This window comes from Capricornis sumatraensis, chromosome 20 (genome assembly GCF_032405125.1).
Source record: "Capricornis sumatraensis isolate serow.1 chromosome 20, serow.2, whole genome shotgun sequence".
In the NCBI taxonomy this organism is placed as follows: Eukaryota; Metazoa; Chordata; class Mammalia; order Artiodactyla; family Bovidae; genus Capricornis; species Capricornis sumatraensis.
The window spans coordinates 69284788-69310217 of record NC_091088.1 but is presented as its reverse complement, the minus strand read 5'-3'; the positions used below and the strand labels follow the sequence as shown (position 1 = coordinate 69310217).

The 25430-nt window shown below is 50.1% G+C and overlaps 1 protein-coding gene across 1 annotated transcript in view; it reads right to left on the bottom strand.

The window, feature by feature from the left end:
* LOC138097115 (zinc finger protein 805-like) overlaps positions 1-25430 on the bottom strand; it is a 724976-nt gene that overhangs the window by 336439 nt on the left and 363107 nt on the right. The gene's annotated exons all lie outside the window — the stretch shown is intronic.

Below are 25430 nucleotides of genomic sequence, written 5' to 3'. Positions count from 1 at the left end.
ACCGTGAGAAGAATTTCAACGGCGCGCTGGGTAAACCTGCCCCCAGCACGTCTGACCATCGGACCCCCTGCCCCGCTCACTAGCTAGATGAGTAAGGAGGGGTCACTCTGTCTTGGTTTCCGAGGCTGCCGTGACACATGACTGCTGACTGCTCAGTCTCTCTGTCGTGTCTGGCTCTCTGCCACCCTGTGGACTGGAGCACAGCAGGCTTCCCTGTCCTTCACTGCCTGCTCAAATTCACGTCCATCCAGTCGGTGATGCCACCCAACCATCTCACCCTCTGTCGTCCCCTTCTCCTCCTGCCTTCAGTCTTTGCCAGCAACAGGGTCTTTTCCAATGAGTCAGCTCCTTGCATTAGGCGGGCCAAGTATTGGAGCTCCAGCATCAGCTTCAGCCCTCCTGCTATGAACCTGTCGCCTGGTTCCGGGCACCAGAAATGTGAGAAGAAATAAGGTTTGAGAGGCACAAAGTGGAAGCCAGTTCATGGAAACCTCTTCTAAACATGAGAAATGTGAAGCCTGAAAGCGAAGATTCGATTGTCACCGATGCCTGGCCCCACGCCAGTCACTCCCTGCCGGCCGTTTACCCCTCCCAGGGCAGTGTCTGTGATGATACCGTTTTGGTAAACTGTGGCATAGATTTTTGGCAGAATCTCTGCTTTGCTCGGGTCAGACATGATGGACAGACAGAAAGTAAGACCGTTTGTGAAGATGTACAGACGACTGTCTGACGCGTGTGGTCCCGACGAGGTCTGGTGGTTCCAGTCAGAGTGTCACATACAGGTTCCTCCGACACAGAGACAACTGAGGAAGGAAGTGCTTCAGGGACCTAGTTCTTGTATGTGTTCGTTCATCAGAAAGAGAAAGTCAAAGTGTTAGCCCCTCAGTCATGTCCGACTCTTTGAGACCCCGTGCAGTGTAGCCCACCAGGCTCCTCCACCCATGGGATTCTCCAGGCCAGAATACTGGAGTGAGTTGCCATTCCCTTCTCCAGGGGATCTTCTCAGCCCAGGGATCAAACCAGGGTCTCCCTCACTGCAGGCAGATTCTTTACTGTCTGAGCCACAGGGAAGCCCTCCTTCATCGGTCCGTCCATCAATTACACTAGTGAAACAGTGATCTGATCGCACCGTTTTTCAGCACCATCCTGTACAGCATGACGGCAATTTGAAAAAGCATTTCAACTGCCCTTGGGTATGATTTAGTTTCAGATCAGATTTACTTTTTTTTTTTTTTTTTCAGAATTATCCATCACATCAGAACCCAAATATGCCAGAGACTGAAACATGCCCGTGGAAGCCAAGTTTCAGCCTGAAAGAAAGAAAGTCTGGCAGGGCCTTCCGAATTCGAAGATAACTGAAAACACTGTTAGACAAAAGTCATAATGAAAAGAAACAGAGCTATCACAGCCAAAAAGATAGAAGTCATGAAAACAACTGCAAAAGATGTTGGGTTTTTTTTTCCCCTCATTACAAGAACCCAGAGCTCTTCCAAACAGGAAATTAGAAGCAGAAGGAAACAGGGGCAGGAGAGCAGACACAAGCCAGTTTCTGGGCCACCAAAAAAGTGGGCCAGGAGGCCAGCAAGAGCTTCGTCTCCATAAACTCACGCTGAGTTTACAGGAGACACAATTATGGTAACTAACACCACAGACACCCGGAGGACCGCAAGAGGCTGCGTGGACAACTGTACGCCAACAAACCGCTCAACCTAGAAGGGATGGGAGGGTTCTCAGAAACACACAATTTACCAAGACTGACCCAGGAAGAAACAGACTTGTGACTACCAGAAGCAGAGTGAGGAGGAAGAGCAGTTAGAGGCAGGGGGTCCAAAGGTACGGACCTCCAGCCACAGCCATGTGGAAGGGACATGATTCAACGGACAGGAAGCGGAGCAAGCTCCAGGGAGCAGTGGAACACAGAGGGGCTGGTGTGCTGCAGTCCAGAGGGTCGCAGAGTCAGACACGACTTGGCGACGCAACAGCAGTATGCGGGAGGGACATGATACGCAAGATGGCTACTGGAGCGGGCTGCCATGCCCTCCCCCAGGGGATCTTCCTGACCCAGGAGTCGAGCCGGGGTCTCCTGCATTGCAGGCAGAATTTTTACTGGCTGAGCCACCGGGGACACCCATAGCTGACAGTATTGGATGATAGGTAGGAACGTTCTTAAGAGAGAAATCCTAAGAATTCTAAACATAAGGTGAATGTTTCTCCTTCACTCTTTTCTCCTTTTCTCTTTCTCATATCTCTGTAAGAAGGCAGTTGTCAGCTGACCTCCTGTGATAATCATTTCACAACAGACGTAAAGCAAACCATCACACTGTGCCCCTTAGACAGTGATGTATGTCAGTCATTTCTCAACGAAACCTAAAAAAATTAAGTTAGGGAAAAAATTGCTGATTGTAGTAAGGACTTTGAGCTTTCATCATGAACTGGTGCAACGAGCCATCTTCCATTGAACATGGTTTTCTTCCCCTCAAAGTGTGATCTCAGTAATATTTACAAAGAGTCCACTGACTAGGCCATGGCAATACATAGCTTATCTTGAGATCGAGCCTCATTATTTCAAACACTAACGTTTGCACATCACCGTTTTGTTTGTATACAGTTTTCAACCAGAACAGCATTCCTTGCATCAAACAGGTTTTCAAAGGAGGAAAACATACCTTGAGCTATGCAATGCGGCAAAGGCTCGGCGCAGAGCACAGAAGGCCGTGTTGACTCAGATGATACATTATTCAAATACAGATGCACTAGGCCAGACAAGAAGGAATATTTACTCTCTGAATAACTCTTTAAGTAAATTCCATGGGAGCTGTCATCATACTCGTCTTGGGCACTTAGGAGGAGGTAAAAAAGAAATCAAAGTGAGGAAGCAAATGTGCCTTATTTAAACAGAACTGTATGTAAAGAATTAATTTAAATGACGGGGGAAGTGTTTACCAAACCAAGTGGCAAATCACACTCTCCACGCCAGGCGCCAAGTGGGATGCCGAGTCTACGATTCTGTCCTGGACGCTGCGGGGACTGTCCAGACGCGGCCCCCCTTGGGCTTGTCGCCCTGGGGCACTGTGTGAGACAATGTGCCTGGGAGCTGCTGCCTGCCGCGCTCTCTCTCTGGGAGGTTACTCAAGACAGGAAAACAAGTTCTGAGCGGCTGTCATCCACTGCGGACAACATTCTTGCAGCTGTTCGGGAATTTGAAAGCGAAAAAGCAGCCCCTCTGTTTCAAAAACACTGATAAATCCGTGGATCTGTAGGAATGCGTCTTACGCCACTCATTCCCTTGATCTTGACAGAGAAAGAGGCGCCTTTGCGGGGTCTGAGGTTGCTGACTGTCTCCGTGTGTTGCAAGAACAGTCACCATCTTTCCTATCTGGGGCGCTCATCTCATTTTTACCATTTCTGAAGTGGTGGAAAAATGTACATGCCACGACCGTCACCTTTGAAGCCAGCTTTTATGGACAGCTGTGCACTGCTAGGTATGTCCCTGTTGCCAAACTGAGACCCTGTGCCCAGCAACCTCCTCACCGTCCACCCCCGGGCACCACCGTTCTCCCTCTGACTCTGACTCTGGGGGCCTCATGTAAGTGGGAACATACAGCTGCTGTCTAATCACTCTGGAGCAAAATTATTTTCAGAAGAAGAGGCGATGCAGCCAAAACCAACAGGCAAACATGCGCGACACACAGGAGGTGCATTCCAGAGGTGCGCCAGGCCGCCGATTCATAAAGTACTGCATGTCACTTGTGTGACACTTTTTGTTATTCGAGTCATTCTGTGGTATCTGGGGGGTGATTCCATGCTGCCTGTACACTCATCCTGAGCACATTTTCACGTGTGTGTCACGTCTTCCTGTTTGCTGTTTTGCCTTCTCTTCCTCAGAGGGGCTCCCCACCCGCCCCCCACCCCAATTGCCCAACTTCAAAGCCTACTAAGCCCGGATCTCCTCTGGGTCAAGTGCTCGATAACTTCTCTCTTATGTTTCAAAACCCAGACTTTGAAACCAAACTGAGACGTCATTTCCCGCCTTATCAGGCAGATAAAGATGAAAGAATTGATACCACCCAAGGTTGACAGAGGACTGGAGGAAGGGGTGTTGGAGAGGGACGGCTGGGGTTCATCCTTCCTAGCAAACATTCTGGCGGGGATTATAGAGTTTAGAAGGCACATTACCCTTTGATCCAATAATTCCACTTCTGGGACTCTGTCCCTGCCCGTCTGCGTTCACACAAGAGCACCCACCCACGCGGGGCTGAGGTGAGGCCTTGACTCTGACGGTCAGGAAACCAAGAACAAGGACGTGTAACACAGCCCCAAGCGTGTCAGAGAAAGCGCCTCAACAACCTTTAACCTCTGTGCAAGACCAGACTCACGGGCACGGTGGGGATGAGCTGAGAGAGGGACAGCGACACACACGCACCACGTGTGCGGAGCAGACCATCACGGGAGCTGGTGCCCAGAGCAGGGAGCTCAGCTCAGCGCTGAGGAGCCATCGAGCAGACCCGGGCCTAGCAGGCTTGGAAGTCTGGCAGTCTGGGTGGGGGGCGGGTGCAGAGCCTCTCTGAGGAAGAGAATGCTGCTGCTGCTAAGCGGCTTCAGTCGTGTCCGACTCTGTGTGACCCCATGGACGGCAGCCCACCAGGCTCCTCTGTCCACGGGATTCTCTAGGCAAGAAGATTGGAGCAGGTTGCCATGTCCTTCTCCCGAGAAAGAGAACACAAAACAGCAAACAGGAAGACGTGACACACACGTGAAAATGTGCTCAGGATGAGTGTACAGGCAGCATGGAATCACCCCCCAAATACCACAGAATGACTCGAATAACAAAAAGTGTCACACAAGTGACATGCAGTACTTTATGAATCGGCGGCCTGGCGCACCTCTGGAATGCACCTCCTGTGTGTCGCGCATGTTTGCCTGTTGGTTTTGGCTGCATCGCCTCTTCTGAAAATAATTTTGCTCCAGAGTGATTAGACAGCAGCTGTATGTTCCCACTTACATGAGGCCCCCAGAGTCAGAGTCAGAGGGAGAACGGTGGTGCCCGGGGGTGGACGGTGAGGAGGTTGCTGGGCACAGGGTCTCAGTTTGGCAACAGGGACATACCTAGCAGTGCACAGCTGTCCATAAAAGCTGGCTTCAAAGGTGACAGTCGTGGCAGGTGCATTTTTCCACCACTTCAGAAATGGTAAAAATGAGATGAGCGCCCCAGATAGGAAAGATGGTGACTGTTCTTGCAACACACGGAGACAGTCAGCAACCTCAGACCCCGCAAAGGCGCCTCTTTCTCTGTTAAGATCAAGGGAATGAGTGGCGTAAGACGCATTCCTACAGATCCATGGATTCATGGGTGTTTTTGAAACATAGGGGCTGCTTTTTTGCTTTCAAATTCAAATTGAGAGAGTAGCATTGACATATACGCACCACCATGTATAAATCAGATCACGGATTCGAAGCTGACGCATAACACAGGGAGCCCAGCCCAGGGCGCTCCGTCAGCCTGGAGCCCTGGGGTGGGGTGGGAGCTGGGAGGGAGCTTCCAGAGGGAGGGGACATACGTATGCCTATGGCTGATTCCTGTTGATGTATGGCAGAAACCAGCATAACACTGTAAAGGAATTATCCTCCAGCTGCAAAGAAGCTTTTAAAAGATGAAAACAACTTTTAACAAAATACTTAATATCATAAGAGAATGTTATATGAAAAAAATTAAAATTCACATATGTGCCATGATCCCAATTTTGGGCAAAAGAAAATAATTCGCACTTCCATGATTCATCTACAAGTTGTACTGGGTATTGACAGTGTGCCTGGTGTTCTGACATGATGGAGAGGGAAGACGGAAAACGTCTCTGCCCTCCGGGGGCTTCCTTTTAGTGGGAGAAACAGAAAACAAGAAAGCCATCGGGACAGCCATGCCACAATGCATAGAGAGGCTGAAGCGATGAACTCCAACAGCAGCCCTAATTCCCTTCCTGGACAAACACCCCGGAGAGACTCTCCACATAGGGGAAGGAGAAAAACACCAGAATGAACACTGCAACCGCTCATTTATCTGCCGAAGGCTCACGCCAGCTTCTCTAGCGTGGTGTACACTAGCAAAAACCTGGCGGGGGTGTGGGAGCCTGATGTCACCAAGGAGAGAATGGATATGTTAAACAAAACAGAGCGTCTTCACACACTGCACAGCCATTCGAATGGACGAACCGAAGCTCCAAGCTTCCACACGCACACATCTGGGCAACATGATTCCTGCACCAGGAGCTGAAGTCCCAACACGCCGCCATCATGGATGGACGCTGGCAATCGCCTCCCCAACAGCACTCTCCCACTGCACTTGTTTGAAACCATCTTTTTTTTTTTCTTTCCCTTTCTTCCTTTCTTTCAGGTGGACTAGAATTGAATGAGCATAGTATAGTTGAATTGGAGTATACCTGAACGCATCTCCTGCATTACAGGTGGATTCTTTACCAACTGAGTCACCGGAAAGCCCAGTCGATCTACGAAGCTGCGTTAGTTTCAGGTGGACAGCAAAGTGATTCGGTTCTCTATACGTTCACATGTATTCAGTTATATATATATATTCTCTTGAATACACTCGTTTCTATTATGGTTTATCACAGGATACCAAACATAGCTCTCTGTGCTACGCAGAAGAAACTTGTTGCTTATTCATTCTACGTAAAAAAGCTTGGGGGCTTCCCTGGCGGCTCTGCGGTAAAGAACCTGCCTGTCAACGCAGGAAACCCAGGAGGCGCGGGTTCGATCCCCTTAGGAAAGATCCCTTGGAGGAGGAAATGGCAACCCACTCCGATATTCTTGCCAGAAGAGCCTGGTGGGCTACAGCCTGTGGGGTCGCAAAGGAGTCAGACACCACTGAGCGACTAAACACCTATGTAAAAGCTTCACATCTTCTCTTCTTTTTAAAAAACATACAGAACGGCTATATCCTATTTCAGATGAATTTTCCTTCTGGTTATTACTTGTGGTTATCTATTTTGTGTGTTTATGTTAATCCCAGACTCCTAATTTTGCCTTCCGGCCCCCTCTCCCCTTTGGTAACCCAGTAAGCTTGCTTTCTGTGTCTATTTCTCTTTTGTAAACAAGCTCATCCCTATCGCTTTTCAAAGCCCCCCCCCCGCCCCCAGGCTGTGCCCCGGGGCATTTGTCTTGCTCCGCCTGGCTGGCTTCCTCAGTGCGATCCTCTCCAGTCGCACCCATCCATCTTCTTTCTCTGCGTGTTTACAGCTCTCCTTACTGTTTTGCCTCCTACCATCCATAATTCAATTAAAAAGGGCAGTTCAGGGAGTCGACTGTCTGCTGCAACGTGATGCCCACTCGCGGGATTGCCGACCCTCCCAGGAGGAATCTAATACTCGAGCAATTAGACGGGCCGTCCGCCTCCTCTGTCAAGAGGCACAGAGACGTGACAGCGACGTGCTGGCCCGTGTTTCTCAAACCCGAGCATGTTTACCTCCGGAGCCTGGAAAATTCCAGCCTCGGAGGCTCCCTCTCCGCCGCTTCCACCGGCTCCCGCCCCTCCCACGCCAGGCGGCAGTTTCCATGGCGACCGATAAGCCTGCCCGCGGCCGCCGCTGGTACCGCAGAGAACAAAGCGGAGCCGCGATAATGACATTGCCTGGCGGGGGATGGGGCCAGCCTGGCCGAGGCCGCCATCCGCGCCCCCCACCCATCCGCTGCACAGACGAGTGCATGCGGGACCACATTTCTGCATTCCAGAAAACCTTCTGTTTTTTATCTTTGGACTTGAAAACTTCTTTCCATTGAGATAGAACTGAGCTATCCTTGTATAGGTTTAAGGCGGGCAGCGTCTTGAGCTGATACATTGAGGAGTCACAACAGGCTCGCCACTGTCCCCTCCGCTAACACCTCTATCACAGCACATAATTATCATTTCTTTTTTTTCTTTAAGAGCAGTTTCTCTTCCACTGAAAACTCCTAGAGCAGCGTAATTTGGAGAATGGAGTTCTCCAGGGCGACGGGAGGATGGGGAGGCTAGAGGGGTCCATGGAGAGGATGAGGGATGTGTGGCTGACTGGCCGATGTCTGCACAGTTGAGGGGCGCCCCCGGGACCCGCGGCGGCAGCCCCTGAGAACTTTGGGGGCGCCTCCTCAGATGCTAATGGGCGCGCCAGGGTGTCTGAGACTCCAAGGAACTCGAGAGCCGCTGGGCTGCACTGCTGATGAACACCGACTGGGATGGCTTATATTTCCACGTTCTTCCGCAGTATTAGGGAAAGACCTGAGTGGAGTTCTCTGCACTGTGTCCACACTGAGCCCCAGGGTGTCCTCCAGCTCGGGCCCACATCCGCCTACCAACCCTCCAGGTCCTTGCCCACCCAGATGGCCAGGGGCTGGGCAGAAGCAGGGGGAAGGGGAAGGACTGCTTAATGGGGTCCTTTGGGGGCAAGTATCTTGCTTCTAGATACAGGTGGTAGTGGTACACCGCTGTGGATGCACCAGACGCTACTGAATGGCTCTCTTTGGAGGGGACAGGTGGCTGGCTTTATTTGGGGGGGCTCCAAAATCACTGCAGGTGGTGATTGCAGCCATGAAATTAAAAGACGCTTACTCTTTGGAAGGGAAATTATGACCAACCTAGACAGCATATTAAAAAGCAGAGACATTACTTTGCCAACAAAGGTCGGTCTAGTCAAGGCTATAGTTTTTCCAGTAGTCATGTATGGATGTGAGAGCTGGACTATAAAGAAAGCTGAATGCGGAAATATTGATCTTTTTGAACTGTGGTGTTAGAGAAGACTCTTGAGAGTCCCTTGGACTGCAAGGAGATCCAACCAGTCCATCCTAAAGGACATTAGTCCTGAATATTCATTGGAAGGACTGATGCTGAAGCTGAAACCCCAATACTTTGGCCACCTAATGCAAAGAGCTGAGTCATTTGAAAAGACCCTGATATTGGGAAAGGTGGAGGGCAGGAGGAGAAGGGGACGACAGAGCATGAGATGGCTGGATGGCATCACTGACTCAATGGACATGAGTTTGAGTTAACTCCAGGAGTTGGTGATGGACAGGGAGGCCTGGGGTGCTGCGATTCATGGGGTCGCAAAGAGTCGGACACGACTGAGCGACTGAACTGAGTGACTGTGGCCGATTCAGGTGATGTATGGAGAAACCAACACAATGTTGTAAAGCAATTATCCTTCAATTAAAAATTAATTTTTTTAAAAATCCTCATTTTTTTCATATAGATATCCGCTGTGAAGCTGCTCTATGACGTGGGGGCTCAACCCTGTGCTCTGTGAGGACCCACAGGGGTGGGAGGGGGGCTCTGGAGGGAGGGCACACACTGCACTCATGGCGATCCACACTGCAGTATGGCAGGGACCAACACGACACTGGGAAGCAGCTACCCTTCAGTTAAAGGGAAATTAAGGAGAAGTATCAAAAGACATCCTTATATGTGGAATCTAAAAAGAAGTCATACAGATGAACTTACAAAAGAGAAAGAGACTCACAGACCGAAAGTGAACTTATGTTTGCAGGGTAGAAGGGACACTTCGGGAGGATGGGAAGGCCATGCGCACGCTGGTGTATTTACAATGGAGAACCAGCAAGGGCCTGCTGTGGGGCACAGGGAACTCTGCGCGGTGTTCTCTGGCAGCCTGCATGGGAGGGGGGTTTGGGGAGAATGGTTACACGTAGATGTATGGCTGAGTACCTGTTGTTCACCTGAAACTATCACAACATTGCTAATGTTACACCCCAAAACAAAATGAAAAGTTTAAAGTTTGAAAATTTTTTTTAAATTAAAAATAAAGATGCCTAATTTTCCGATGGAGACTTTCACTGCAAATCTTCCCTGGAGTCCAGTCCATCTGCAGCGCTGCGTCCGTCTCTGCTGTGCGGCACAGTGAGTCAGCTACACGTCTCACGCATCTCCTCTTTTTGGGGTTCCTTCCCGTCTCGGTCAGCACACAGCACTGAGGAGAGTCCCCTGTGCTGTACGACAAGTGCTCATTAGTCGTCTATGTTATACGGTTCTCTTGAAAATAGTTCATTTTACGGCATGGGGATTCCACCTCCATAAACCTATAAAGCAAAACTTCAAATTCCACACATTTCAAACCTGGGGGCATTGTTTACAAGAAACCTCGATGATCAGAAAGGCAGAGCACGGCTCTCCCTAGACCGCTGCCGTCCAACAGAGATAGAAGCCGAGCCATGTGAGCGAGTAAGCGACTTTTCTAGTAGCCATGACTTCAAAAGGGAAAGCAAAGAAAGCTAGAATGAATGCTAGCCATGCATCTCATCTCACCCACCACACCTGAAAACAAGGAAGCCGGAACAGCAAAACTAGCGCCCTGTTTCCACAGCCCTGCAGCCAACTGCTCCCCAGACCTTGCGGGTTCTGCCTGGTCTGGCGGCTCAGGCTCCTCGTGCAGGGGGCACAGATATGATCCCTGGTCCGGGAACCAGACCCCACGTGCTGCAGCTAAAACCTGGCACAGCCGAATAAATAAATCTTTAAAAAAGAAATAGGGTTTTCACCAGCCCATCCGATTTACCTGTTGTTCACCTGACTGCAAAAAACCACCCTCACTATTGCTCCCTCTCTAAGGAAAATCTGGCCAAACCACCATCTGCTGGGCCTTTCAGCCAATTCTTGCTCTTAGGATAAATTTCACCCTCTGCAAAACAGTCCACGGGGGTTTCCCAGGTGACTTAGCAGCAAAGGACCCACCTGCCAAGGCAGGAGATCCAGGTTTAATCCGTGGGTCGGGAAGATCCTGTGGAGCAAGCCGCTCCAGTGTTCTCGCCTGGGAAATCCCATGGACACGGAAGCTGCAGTCCCCAGGGTCACTCGGACGTGAGTGAGCCGCTGAACAGCAGCAGCAGGCCACAAGCTCGAGGGGCCCCAGACCTTCTCTTCAGAGGAAGGTGGGGGCACCAGCTGCGCTGTAAGGGGCTCTGTTTGAATTTTCCTCAGAGCTGGGTCCACGTGAAGTTCTGAAGCACTAGACACACGGGCTGAGCTGAGGTCTTCCCCCAAGGTGTCCCAGAGTAAATACTTTAGGCTTCGGAGGTGATGTGGTCTGTGACTCAACTACCACTCAGTTCTGCCTCTGGGGCACGAAAGCAGCCATGAGAAAAGTGAAAAGTAAAAGTGTTAGTCACTCAGCTCTGTCCGATTTTGCCCACCAGGCTCCCCTGTCCTTCATGGACTCCCAGGGTTTGCTCAAAGTCATGGCCGTTGAGTCAGTGACGCCATCTACCCATCTTGTCCTCCGTCGCCCCCTTCGCCTTTGGCCCTCAACGAGATGAAGTTGTATCATTAAATAATAATAATAATAAAATTGGAGGGTCAGATGTCAAGAAAACCAAGAGGAGATGTGTCAAGGGAAGACAGGCTCACGGCTGGGCTGAGAACACATCAGGAGTTGGCAATCGCTCTTTGAATGCACACCCAGCTCTTTATGAGGAGCTACGAGCAGAGGGAACTCTGGGGTCTCCACGCGGAAGGGCGTCGAGGCGGGTAAGCTTGGAGGTTGGGGGCTCAGGGATGTGCCTGGCAAAAGTGTTTGCACCGTAGTGGTTGCTGTTACATGAGACAGCCCACTGGAAAGAAAGCAAACAACCCCTTGAATGCATGTATTTAGGGATTTATAAAGTCAGGTATGGAGGAACAGGAGTGGAAAGGGACCCACTGTCGAGGTGTTATCCCTGTGTTTATGTGACTTAGCTCGACAAACACACCTGGAAGTAGACGGCCGTTGTGCGTCGACACTGAAAACCTTCGTATATGAGGCAAACAGTGGACTGCGCACACGTGGAACAGACCTTCAACTCATCTCCAGACAAGGACACGAGATCTCTCACCCCAGAAAACCAGAGAAAACCCAGCTATGTGCACGGCTCAGGGATCTAATCTGTAAACAGGTAGCTAATGTTAAACCTCTTTATGGTTTAGAAGTGGACGTGGCCAGAATACTGGGCATTTGTGCCTTTTCTGGGAAAACCGTTCCCTTCCTGAGCTGGGTGTCTATGTATACGGAGCTTGGACCTGAGCCTGGCCTCCGTAGGTCATTAATCAGGGGGAAATTCCACGGTGGGTGTCTGCCCTGGCGTTTTATTTGGCAGCTGGGTCCGAGCTGACATCCTAATGGTTAGTTTTCAGAGACGGTTCGTCTCTTCTGAGAAACAACCACCTTCAGCGGGACCCTGGCTGGTGTCCGTGTTTGGTCCAGGTCTTGCGTTGGCGCCTGACTGCTAAAGGACACTGCATGTGTGTCTGCGCGGGGGTGGGGGGGTGTTTGGAGCAGGCAGGACGCTCCTTTGCACACCTCACCAGGAGACAGTGTAGGTGAAGATGCACTTTCATAGTCGTGGGATGGGGCAAGGGCCCGGGAAACGAAGCAAAGAAGCCGGTGAATATAAAGGAAAACGCCGATAAGTCTGTCTCCGCAAACTGGAAAAACGAGAGACAGGGAAACCCCGTTACGAATAAGCCTTAATGAACATCTGAGGGAAAACGTCACGAAACGTATATTCAAAGCATGTCTACACAGACACAGGAGTCCAGACCGTGACGAGGTGAAAGAGAGGGGAAAACCTGAAGATAAAATGTAGGCAAAGGATATCGGCAGGGGGGGTCAAATATTGAAAAACATCACCTTACTTGGGACCCAAAAACTGGACATCGAGACCAGAATGAGAGGCTGCTGACTCCCATGAGACTGACAAGTTATATCTGAGACGTGCTGTCTTCTCAAGACACTGAAAGCCATCTATAATAATTTTTAAATACATTTTACTTGGCTGTGCCAGGCGGGGGGCGCAGCACTCGAGATCCTCAGTCGCGGCACGTGAGCTCTCGGTTTCACCCTGTGGGATCTAGTTCCCTGGTGACGGACTGAACCTGGGCCCCCGCACTGGAACACGGAGTCTCAGCCACAGGACCACCAGGAAATCCCTGTAATGATTCTAACGTCACCGATGCACGCTGCACGCTCATTCAATATTCCCCTCCTTGCTTCCTAAGTTGTATGAATATACTACTAACAACAACAACAAAATGGGAAAGATGGAAAAAGCAATAAAACCCAGGGCTGTCAAAGATGTGGAGAAAGGCGCAAAGCCCTAAGGTAACTGCGTGTGGTTGGCACAGCCTTTGTGGAGAACACGGAAAACAGGTCTCGGAGTGAAGGACAGACAGAACTCAACACGGGCAAGCCCACCTCTGGACTGTGAGGATATTCACAGCATGACATGCCCACAGGGCCGCATGGCAGCAGGAGGCCAAGGGAACGGGGGCAGGGCCGAGAAAATCCCACGCCTACCCAAGAGCATCAGGTGTGAAGATGAGGCAGTGCTTCGCGGTCAGAGAAAGCAAGCGCCTTCCTTTAAAAGTCAGGCAGGAAGAGGAAAACGAGTGTCATGTGTTAACACACATGCATGGGATCTAGAAAGATGGTAGTGATGGACCCACGTGCGCGGCAGCAGTTGAGATGCAGACCTGCGGACAGACTTGTGGACACAGCGGGGAAGGAGAGGCTGGGGCGAGCGAGCGCGTAGCCCAGAAACAGACAGCTGCTGGGAACCTGCTGTCTGCTGCGGGGAGCTCAGCCTGGTGCTCCGTGCTGACCTAGAGCGGTGGGGTGGCCGGGGCGGGAGGGAGGGGACACGTGTATCCCTACGGCTGATTCCTCCTGATGGGGAGCAGAAATGAACACAGCACTGGACAGCAGTTAACCTCCAATTAAGACGAAAGAATTTATAAACATTTGTTTTTGAAGGACATTTAGTATCCTGCTATATCTGAAGCGAGGTGCAAGTGAAGTGGAAGTCGCTCAGTCGGCTCTTTGCGACCGCATGGCATTCCGCAGGCCAGAATACTGGAGTGGGTGGCCGTTCCCGTCCCCAGGGGACCTCCCAACCCAGGGATCGAACCCAGGTCTCCTGCATTGCGGGCAGATGCTTTCCTGTGGAGCCACTGGGAAGCCCAAGAATACTGGAGTGGGTAGCCTATCCCTTCTCCAGCGGATCTTCCTGACCCAGGAGTCAAACAGGGATCTCCTGCATTTCAGGCAGATTCTTTACCAGCTGAGCTATCAGGGAAATCCCTCATAAAATATTTAATGGGAGAAAAAGCAGGACATAAGCCTTTGCGTAGGGGCTCCCCATGTGGCTCAGTGGTTAAGAATCCAGGAGACCCGGGTTCCATTCCTGGGTGGGGAAGATCTCCTGCAGAAGGAAATGGCAACCCACTTCAGTATTCTTGCCATCCATGAACATAGGAGCCTGGCGGGCTACAGTCCACGGGCTCACAAAGAGTCAGACACGACTAAGCAACTCAGGTAAGGGAGGTAAAAAAGAGATAAGGGGACAGGCTGATACACAGAAAAAGTTACAAGGAAACAGAGCATCTGTGAGTTTGACCCCTGACTTGGGAAGATCCCCCGGAGGAGGACATGTCAAGCCACTCCAGTGTTCTTGCTGGAGAATCCTGTGGACAGAGGAGCCTGGCGGGCTACAGTCCACAGGATCGCAAAGAGTCGGGCACAACCAAAGCGACTTAGTATGCAGGTGCTAAGTGCTGGGAAGGCAGACCCAGCAGATAACCAGAGCGGGGATCTTTTTTCACTTGGATTATTACGGGACAACGGAGAGGCACTGATTTCAGTGAAACCGAAGCCGGAAGGATGACAGAGGGCCAGTTCTGTTAGACATGAGCGTAGTGGGGCTGGGCACAGGCGGAGGGCAGGTTCAGGGGCTGACGGCCGCCCATGGGCCGGGACAGTCCAGACGAGCAGAGGGCGGAGGTGAGACTGCAGGGAACATCAGAAGCCACAGCGTCGAGAGGCCCTGGGCTCCTGCAGAGGTTGTTTTTTTATCTCCAGAGTGATGGAAAGCCACTGAGAGCTTTCAGTCAGAGGAATAGCTTGGTCAAAGACGCAGATAAGGGACTTCCCTGGGGGCCCAGTGGTTAGGAATCCACCTGCCAATGCAGGGGACACAGGTTCAACCCCTGGTCAGGGAAGACTCCACACACTGCGGGGCAACTAAGCTGAGCACCACAACTACTGAGCCCGTGCTCGAGAGCCCGAGCTGTGCCGTCAGAGAAGACCCCGCACGGCAGTGGAGAGCAGCTCCGGGTCGCCACAGCCAGAGGAAGCCCGCAGAGAGCCGTGAAGGCCCAGTGCAGCCAAAACAGATGGATGGCTGGACGGAGAGTGATGCAGAGGAACGAAGGGCGGGTACTAAATAAGCCCATCAAGAGAGAGACAGACACCTTAATACGAGCTATTCAGAGGGACACAGCGGAGCCGCAGCCCTGATTTTAGAGCTTCACCTGTGTCTTAAAGGTCTCAGCGGTTCGAGACTCAGAACAGTCCACATGCCAAGTAAGCATGTTTGTGGGGAGCATATTCTGGCCCCTCAAGAGCCACACAGGCATTGTGTTGGTTAGATGACACACTTAGCAGACAGCAGTCCTGGATCAATACTCGGTTTTCTTCTTTTTTGGCCAATCACATCGCTTGTGCGCTCTTAATTCCCTGACCAGGGACTGAACCCTCGGCAGTGAAAGCAGGCAGTCCTAACCGCTGGAGGTCCAGGAAGCTCCCAATCAATACTTTTTAAGTGAAGAAATTAACCGAGTGTTTAGAGCAGAAACAAGCTCATGAGGTATTCATAAGAAAAATAAAAATCAAACTGAAACAACACAGCGAGACACTCAGCTGTGTGTCCGTTTAGGCAAACCAGGGTTTGAGTCCCCACTCCGCTGTGTATTAGCTGTGTGACTGGGTGGGTCGTTAAAACGGCTCAGAATCTCAGCTTCCTCATCTATGGCAGGAGAGCCAGTCTAGCCCCAGGATGCCGTTTTTTTCTGAAGAATAAGTTTTAAAATGCCTGTTAGCACTCTGCACCGTGCCTGGTTTCCAACAGTCACTTGGCAAACCTCAGCAGTCACTCCAGCTGTGAGAGGGCATACGCGAAGCACGGGAAAGGAGCTCTGAACCCGGGCAGCTCTCGCGCTGGGCCGACAGCGGTGACTCACTGAAAAGCAGACTCTTCCTAGTTTTGATCCACATACGACGAGCTTCCCTGCTGGCTCAGATGGTAAAGAATCCACCCGCACGCAGGAGACCCAGGGTGCGATCCCTGGGTCGGGAAGATCCTTTGGAGAATGGAATGACTACCCACTCCAGTACTCTTGCCTGGAGAATTCCATGGACAGACCGTGGGGTTGCAAAGAGTCAGACACAGCTGAGTGACTAACACACTTATGTAAGATTAGGTGTCAGCGATGAAAGCAACGGATTAGAGTAAAGGTGATCGTAAAATTGGGCTGGTGCACTCCTCTATGGGAAGCAGCAGCAGACACGAACCATTTTTCATACTGTTACACCGTGGGGTGGCAGTGGAGCAGTCGGGGCACTCTGTTGCTTTTCAGAGATCTCTACCTCGCTGTTCTGTTACAACAAGCTTGAGTTTATTCTGAATGAAAAGAGGAAGCACGAAAGTCTAGAATAAATGTATCTGCACACAGAGACTCTTGAAAGTTGATTGGACTGCAAGGAGAGCAAACCAGTCAGTCCTAAAGCAAATCAAGCCCTGAATATTCACTGGAAGGACTGATGCTGAAGCTGAAGTTCCAATACTTTGTCCACCTGATGTGAAGAGTCAACTAGTTGGAAAAGACCCTGATGCCGGGAAAGACTGAAAGCAGGAGAAGGGGACGACAGAGGATGAGATGGTTGGACGGCATCACCGACTCAATGGACACAAATCTGAGCAAACTTTGTGGAGATAGTGAAGGACAGAGGAGCCTGCCGTGCTGCAGTCCATGGGGTTGCAAAGAGCTGGACACGACTTAGTGACTGAGCAGCAACACACAGAGCCAACTGCCTTTCAACAGAAAAGGCTGAGCTACTTTCTTCCGATGTTTTCCCATAACTTCCTTTGGGATTTGCTAGCGCAATTCATGGGGGCCCCATGGCACAAACAAGGGAGTCTTGAAAGTTCTTCCTATTTTCAGACAAAAAGAATAAGTCCCCAAATAGCTGAGAGCCAAAAATCAAGAACACACACACACACACACACACACACACACATACATATATATTTAAAATTTTAAAGAATATTTTCTCGGCCACGTTGCATGACATGAGAGATCTTAGTTCCCTGACCGAGCCCACAGTACTTGCATTGGAAGAGCCGAGTCTTAACCACTGGGCCACTGGGAAAGTCCCAGGGAAATATGTATGTAAGACTGAGCATCCGATGATTTTCTATTTACCAGATTTTAAGAATCAATAATCACATTCTACCAGCTCTTGTGTATAAGCTGCCTTTTTTTTTTCCCCAGGTGTCCAGACAAAACACCTCCCTGTGAAAGAATAAAGCGAAATTCTGTCTAGAAAGCTCTTAACCTCTGTGACCGAGACCGGAAGAAACAAAGCACGATACTTTTCCTTTTAGGAACACACAAGCGTCTATGAGTTAACTTAAGTACCCCTGAAGCTTGCTCAGAAGTCAACAAAAACAAGTAAAAGTTTCTGATTTTTTTTTTTTTTTAAAGAAAAGAAAAGGTATTCTGAATATGAAGAAGTAAAAAGGAAAAAGTTGAAAGGGAAAATAGGAGGTGGCACAGCCGGTGTGGGCAGAGGTTTAAGTCTGTTCTGCAGGCCCGGGGTGCAGGAACCTCGGCTGTGGGCCCAGCTCCCACCGCACTGTGTGCGTTGCTGGAATGGAAGCGTGCTTATGGGCTGGGGCAGGATTCCACAGCTGCAGACGGCGTCTGGTGGTGAGACCATTTTTAAAAATTATTTAATTCTCGATGGCTTTGTTTCGATGGCCACCAGTTTCATCCCAAACAAGTTAAATCGAATCCCGTTTCTGTTCCTTCTGGCCCGTGGGAATGTCTCCCCTTATCTCTCTGTGAAATATGTCACATGTAGAGAAGAATGCATGGGGAGATGCGAGGGGAACTTTCATAAAAACACTTGTGAAACCCAAGCCCAGACACGGGCCGGGCCGTGTTTTCTGACTGCCAGATCTCAGCTTTCAGATTCACTGAGAATCAGTTGTTCCGATGACGGCTTTGGCTGCATGGCTAATTCCCCAAAAGTGGACACATGTATCAGCTTTATCTACGCAACAGCAGCAAGTAAAAGGGTGTTCCTCTGAGCTCTTTAGGATGGTCACAGCAGCTCCATCTGGAAGAGAGCTTTTGAGTGATTTGAGGTTTTAGTTTCGTTTCTATGGGAGCGGAGTGCAAGTTCAGATTTATGGCGGCTAACAGCTGTCCTGTCACGACCACACTGGAATTTAGGGCACTCTGAGGAGTTTCAATCTCTTAAAATGAAGAACCTTTGGGTGGGTCTGGGATGTCAAGGGTGTTGTAAACGAGAGAAAAGGATTCCAGCACCCAACCTGTTTTTGTGACTGTCTTCGCTGTTTGAAATTCTCTGAGTGCACAGATGTTTGAACGGCACGATCACGTAACCTTCTGACGTGTTTTAAACATCAGAGAGGAGCTTCATGCCTCAGGTGAGGATCATACCCGCATCGGATGGGTGATAGTGCTGGGTCTGCAAATCAAGATAAGCCGGCCCAAATGAAACAAAAACTAGGGCAAAACCAAAATGAGTTTCGGCCCAAGGGAAACCGAAACAGCAAAGGAAAAAATACCCCAACTCCCCTCGCGGTCCACGCGGTCTCTGCAGTCCAGGCACGTCCAGCGTTAAGCCTGTGCCCACGACTCTCTGCACTGGCTCAGTAGTGCCCCCTCATCCCAACCCAGGTCCAACTCCGACCTGAACCTCAGCATGTGACCTTATCTGCAAACAGGGTCTCTGTAGATGTGCGTGTACTGGAGTCGGGGGAGCCCCCAGTTCCAGTAACGAGTGTCCCTGTAGAAAAGGGGGGGGATGCCGGGACACACGGAGATGAGGAGCGTGTGATGGCTGCGGCGGGGGCTCAGGTGGGTGGAAGGACCAGCGGCAAACGCCAGAGGCCAGGAGGCAGGCAGAGGCGGGTGTCCACAAGGGCCCCTGCCCACACTGCGCCTCGCCTCGGGGCTCTGGCCTCAGAACCGCCAGAAAATGAATTCCTGTTGTTTCAAAGCCATCAGGTTTGTGGTAACCTCTTACAACAACCCCAGGAAATGAATACACTCATAAACTTGACTCCTTTCTTTCTTTAACGATTTAATTTAGGGATTCATTTAATTTCGGAGACTCTACAGGTCACAACAGACTCTCCTACTTGCCCAAAAGTATACGCAAAAAAATATTTTAAATGATCTATTTTAGAGCTTCCTATTGTACACTTAAAATATTTTAACAGTACCCAATACACTATTTTAAAATTTCTTAAATTTTTAAAAACTGACTTCGATTGGCTTGGAGCTGCTTTACGCTGCTGTGCTCGTTTCTGCTGCACAGCAGAGTGAGCCCGCTCCGCGTAACATGCCCTCCGTCTTTCTGGATTGCGTCCCCACTTAGGTCACCACGGAGAACGTAGTAGAGCTCCCTGAGCTACACAGTAGGTGCTCACTAGCTACCTATTCTGTGTGCGCTGAGCTCAGCACCTCAGTCGTGTCCGACTGACCCCATGGACTGTAGCCCGCCAGGCTCCTCTGTCCACGGGACTCTCTAGGCAAGAGCACTGAGTAGGTTGCAATTTCCTTCCCCAGGAGATCTTCCCGAGCCAGGGAGTGAACCTTCATCTCCTGCATTCACAGGCGGCCACAGTTTAGTGACTAAACAATGGCAACGCGCTGTCACGTAATGCTGTGTTATACTGCGCTGCGTCGTACAGCGCATCACGCCGCACCACGCTGCTATGCTAGCTTATGCTATGTTCTGTTATGGCGTGTCATAACTAAGTTAATTTTGGGAGGCACTGCTTTCCCCCAAAGGACCGTTTCAAGCAGAGTTTTGGCTGGGGTGCTGAGTTGTAATGGACATCAGATGCTGATGTGAGGCTCAACCCAGTCTGCCCCGTGGACACTTCCGAGTGGGTGAGTGAGGACGGAGTGGATCCAGCAAGTCAGGACTGACACTGGGTAGGGGGGAGCGTCGTCGCCCAGGAACGTGGGAAGCGCTGGCCTGCAGCACGGGGAGCACGTACTAGGAAGGGTCCCACCCGCTTCACTGGGGACAACCATGTCTAGGTCCATCCGCGTTACTGCAGATGGTGTTATTCCGTTCTCGGACAGCAGAAATTAACATGACACTGCAAATCAACTACACTTCAATAAAATAGATTTCAGAAAATTAAATGGATTAAAAAGAAAAAAAAACCAGATTGTCTGATAGTCTAAATGAAGAGGGTTGATGGAAACCTGCTTATGACTGCCTGTGAAATGATGCAGGCTCCTAACACCAGGTAGCGACCTGCAAGGGGTGTGTGAAACAGAGAGGATGTGGGGTAGTGTTAAGTAAATAATTAGGAAAACCACACTGGGCCAGGGGGCGGCTGCAGAGACAGAAAGAGAGATGGAGAAAAACACACAGGAAGTCTCTTAACGTTGCCTCAGAACATGAAAAGGGAATTCCTTTTCTTTGCACAAAAAACATACAGTACTTTTTCTTGATGTATAGTTGATTTACGCTGCTGTGTTAATTTCCGCTGCACAGCAAAGTGACCCGGTTAAACACATGGATGTACTGTTTTACATTCTTTCCCGTGATGGTTTTTCACAGGAAACGGAATATAGTTCCCTGTGCTACACGGTAGGTCTTTGTTGTTCACCTAATACCTCTCTAATCAAAAATAAAAACAAGAAAAGAGAGACTTGGGAAAACGTCCACTTTCTGAGTTTTAGAAAGCTGCTGTGAACGGCATCCCAAGACCGAGCTAATTTATTCCATCCTCAGAGGGGACTTGTGAGCACACACCCGAGAGGTCACAGTGCCGACAAGGAGAGGCTTCAGCACCCAAGACTCTCTGCCCCAGAGCGGCAACAGCAGACACCACCATAAATGCCCCCCCCCCCCACAAGAATTTGCCCAAAGGCACTTTCTGATGTCCTAAGAAGCAACGCAATTGCTTTCTTTCGGCCAAGCCAGGAAGCTATGGGATCTTAGTTCCCTGATCAGGGGTCAAATCCTTCTACCCTGCATGGGACGTGCAGGGTCTTAACCGCTGGACTGCCAGGGAAGTCCCAAAGTTAACAGACCTTTAAGACCACATGATCCCACTTTCACTCATCTCCTATCAATTTTATTTCCCATGCCTATCAAAAAAAAATCACCCTAATTGGATACTTGCCCTTTAGTCTGTGAAACACACTATTGGGCTTCCTGTGGCACAGTGGTAAAGAAGTCACAGGCTAACGCAGGAGATGCAAGAGACACAGGTTCGATCCCTGAGTCGGGAAGATCTCCTGGAGGAGGAAATGGCAACCCACTCCAGTATTCTTGCCTGCGAAATCCCACAGACAGAGGAGCCTGGCAGGTTCCAGTTCATGAGGTCACAAGGAGTTGGGCACGACTGATCACGCATACACATATTATTGGGAATGGTTAATTTTCAGTTTTCAAGAAAGCTTATTATTTTAATTTAAAAAGGTAATAAAGTGATATTAAATTGATATAATGTTTAAAAAAATTTTTTTTAAAAACTACCTTCTCCCAGTTTGAGGACAAAGCTGAATACTAATTCTGTAAATTCTTAATCATTGTGAATGTTGACAAAACAGACCAGAAAGATGGCTTGCTTCTTATTTTTACGGAACATATGATGGTATGTAAATGAAAAGAATCTAACCTGGCACATGGGGGGAAAAAAAGCAAATACTGGTTTACATCAGTTTAAAAAAAAAAGAAAAAGGAGAGAAAAAGAAAACAAGGTTGTCAGAACCTGCAAAGGAGAGAAACTGACTAAAAGCAGGTCCAGGGGAATAACTGCAAAACAGATGGTGTACTTAAATCTGTTTACTGCCAGGAAGTCGATGTGGCCCAAAAGCCGATCACACGGCACCGGGCTCCAAGAACACGGTTTCCTTGCTTAATTACACTGCAATGTATATATTTCTTGGAATCCAACCTGGCGTTCCAGGCTGGAGGGAAATCCCATGGTAGGCTGATGAGCTGAACTTGCCTCTGGAAACCGGGCCATGTGTTAAAAATCAAACCGTGCTGCCTCAGTGTTTGCACCGCCTTTCGAATCCATCCATCCTCAGCTCAAGTCCCCTCTCCTCTGCTCAGGAGTCCTGTGACCCTAAGGTCAGCTCCCCTGGGTGTTCTCAGAGCCGTGGTCGTTGGGGAAGGGGGAAGGACTCAGGCAAACGCAGTAAGAGACCAACAGGAGGTTTGATATAAACCAGCGGGGACCCTGTGCCTGGCAGCGGGCTTGCAGCATCAAAGGCCGCCATCCCGGGGGTGGGGGGCCGTCAAGCAGCCTGAGCCCCACCCCCAGCCCCACAACATGCCAGCTGTGAGCTCTTCCTGCGGCCACCAGCTCTAGGTCGGGGGCCACGGGCAGTCAGCACCAGCGTGGCCCTGCTGTCCTCGTGGGATCTAATTCCCAGTGTCAGGATGGATGGCAAGCAACCGCTCATTCAAGCAAACTAAGTGTCCAGTCCCTTGGACTGCAAGAAGACCCAACCAGTCAATCCTGAAGGAAATCAACCCTGACTACTCATTGAAAGGACTGATGCTCAAGCTGAAGCTCCAATCCTTTGGCCGCCTGATGTGAAGAGCTGACTCACTGGAAAAGACACTGATGCTGGGAAAGATTGGAGGCTGGAGGAGAAGAGGACGGCAGAGGGTGAGATGGTTGGATGGCATCACCGACTCAGTGGGCATGAGTTTGAGCAAGCTCTGGGAGACAGTGAAGAACAGAGAAGCCTGGCGTGCTGCAGTCCATGGGGTCGCGGGATTCAGCCACTACCCACAGAAAAGAAACACGAATATCCCTTCTATGTGTAAAAAGACTGTGGCTTCAGCCATGGTACAAGAGACTCAGAATAACACCTCCACATACCACCTGTTGCTCACCAGTTTGGCGAAGGAAAAAACTTGATCCCATACTGTGTTGGCCAAAGTGTGGGGAAGTCAGCCACTCTCCTCCATGCGTAGATCCTCAGTTGTGTCCGACTCTTTGCGACCCCAGCTCGCTAGCCATGGGATTTTCCGGGCAAGAATACTGGAGTGGGTTGCCATTCCCTTCTCCAGGGGATCTTCCCCACCCAGGGACTGAACCTAAATCTCCTTCATTGGTAGATGAATTCTTTACCACTGAGCCACCGGGAAAGCCCCAATCACTGTCAGGAGTGAGTGAGTGAAAGTTGCTCAAGTCGTGTCCGACTCTTTGCAACCCCACGGGCTATACAGTCCATGGAATTCTCCAGGCCGAAATACTGGAGCAGGTAGCCATTTCCTTCTGCAGGGGAACTTCCCAACCCAGGGACTGAACCTAGGTCTCCCACATTGCAGGTGGATTCTTTACCAGCTGAGCCACAAGGGAAACAATCCCCATCATAAGTGGCACTAAGCAGCCTGCTCAAAAGACACCCATTTACAGCACAAAACCTGAAACAAGAAGGTAGAACTTCACGCAGGATGACAAATTTTTCACCACTCTGCACACATCTAGGAAAACTCAGTGAATGTTGATTTGGGGGTTATTACACATTTTAGGGAGTAGGTGAACCTGTAAACACAGAATCTGCAAATAACACAGAAGGACCGTAAGTGTTAACATGGGTTGTCTCCAGGAAAGAAGACTAGGTGAGTGAGACACATTGATGGAAGGGAGAATTCACTCTTGAGCTAGTCTTTGCTACTTTGGGGATCTTTGTAACAAGTATGTTTATTATGTTTCCAAAAAAATAAATGAAAAGTTTCAAGAAATTGCACCAGTGATGAGACTTGGCTAACTTGTGTAAGACATAAGACATCCTTTTGCTATAGGTAAGAAGAGGGTGACAATGTCAACCTCAGCGGGTGGGGACTTCCCTGGTGGTCTGGGGGTTAAGACTCTGGGCTCCCGAGGCAGGGGGGTCCCTGGTCACGGAACTGGACCCCACAGGCCACAACCAAGAGTTCATGGGCCGCAACTGAAGTTGCAGATCCCACGTGCTGCAGCTAAGACCCGCCCGACACAGCGAAATAAACCAAGATGTAAAAACTCATTGGGTGGTGGGAAGGCTCTAAGAAGAACTGTTAGGAAAAGGGTCTGGAGCAAGTGTCTGGCCCGTAACAAGCACTTGATAAAGAGGAAGGGTGTTGTGATTGATTCCCTTTCCCTCTCTCCTCCAGACCCTGACTCCTAAGGGGGGTAAGTCTTCAGTTCTCCTCCTGGAGACACCTGTGGCTTCTGTGATCCCGTTCACACCCCAGTCTTTTCTTGTTCTCTCCCCGCTTCATCAAGGACTACGCCAAGCACTCAGGTTGCTTGCTGTTCTTCAGTCTCTAAGTCGTGCCTGACCTCTGCGACCCCACTGACTGCAGCACGCCAGACTTCCCTATCATTCACTAACTCCCAGAGTTTGCTCAAACTCATGTCCATCGACATGAATCATCCCATCCTCTGCTGTCCTCTTCTCCTCCTGTCCTCAATCTTTCCCAGCATCAGGGTCTTTTCCAACGAGTCACCTCTTCACTCTATGTCCATTCTGCTCTTTAATAAATAAATAAATAACAAACTCTGATTTTGTTCCACATGGCAATGGGCTCAGTTACAAGTACTCTCCACCCCAGAACTCCCCTGCGGCTGCATGAATGGAGCAGGCAAGCCAGTTCTGGCCAACGAGACAAGGGCAAAAATCGCCTTGGCATCCCTTCTTGAATAAAGAGGAGAGCTTCATTAGGAGGAGGCACTTGGCCTTCCCTTCTACTTCCTGCCTGGAACATGGGTGTGATGTCTGGAAGTGCAACAGCCATCTTGGGACCATGAGGAAGATAGCCTTACACTATGAAAGGAGAAGAAAGGAAAAAGGAACTTAGGGCTTTGGTGAAGTGACTGAGCCATAAGAGTCCATCCCGAGTTAGAGAAGAAAAAATTAAGCCCTTCCTCACTTAGGGCACCACGGTAGGTTTTTCTCATCTGTGCAATTGAGACATGACTAAATCGACATTGCTCCCAACAGACAACTCAAGCACAGAGGATGTGGAGGGCCTTCATCCGCCTTCCTCACTCCCCAGGAAAGTCAGCTCAGGTCACAGTCCAGCCACCACCAGTGTGTTCCAACTTCAGCCCCAATCTCAATCCCCAGACCCAGCTCCCAAATGCCGCTGCCTGAGGCTCCCAGACCTCTTGTGCTCAGGTCACCGCCTGTCTCCCTCTGCCCACAAACAGACTTCTGCTCCTGATCCCCATTCGGGTCCTGGTTACCATCCAGCCACCCCATAAAACAGGGTCGGCCTCACAGGCCACTTTGATCTGCCCTTCGCAGCTCTGAGCCTCAAATCCCGCATCTCTAAACTGAAATGATT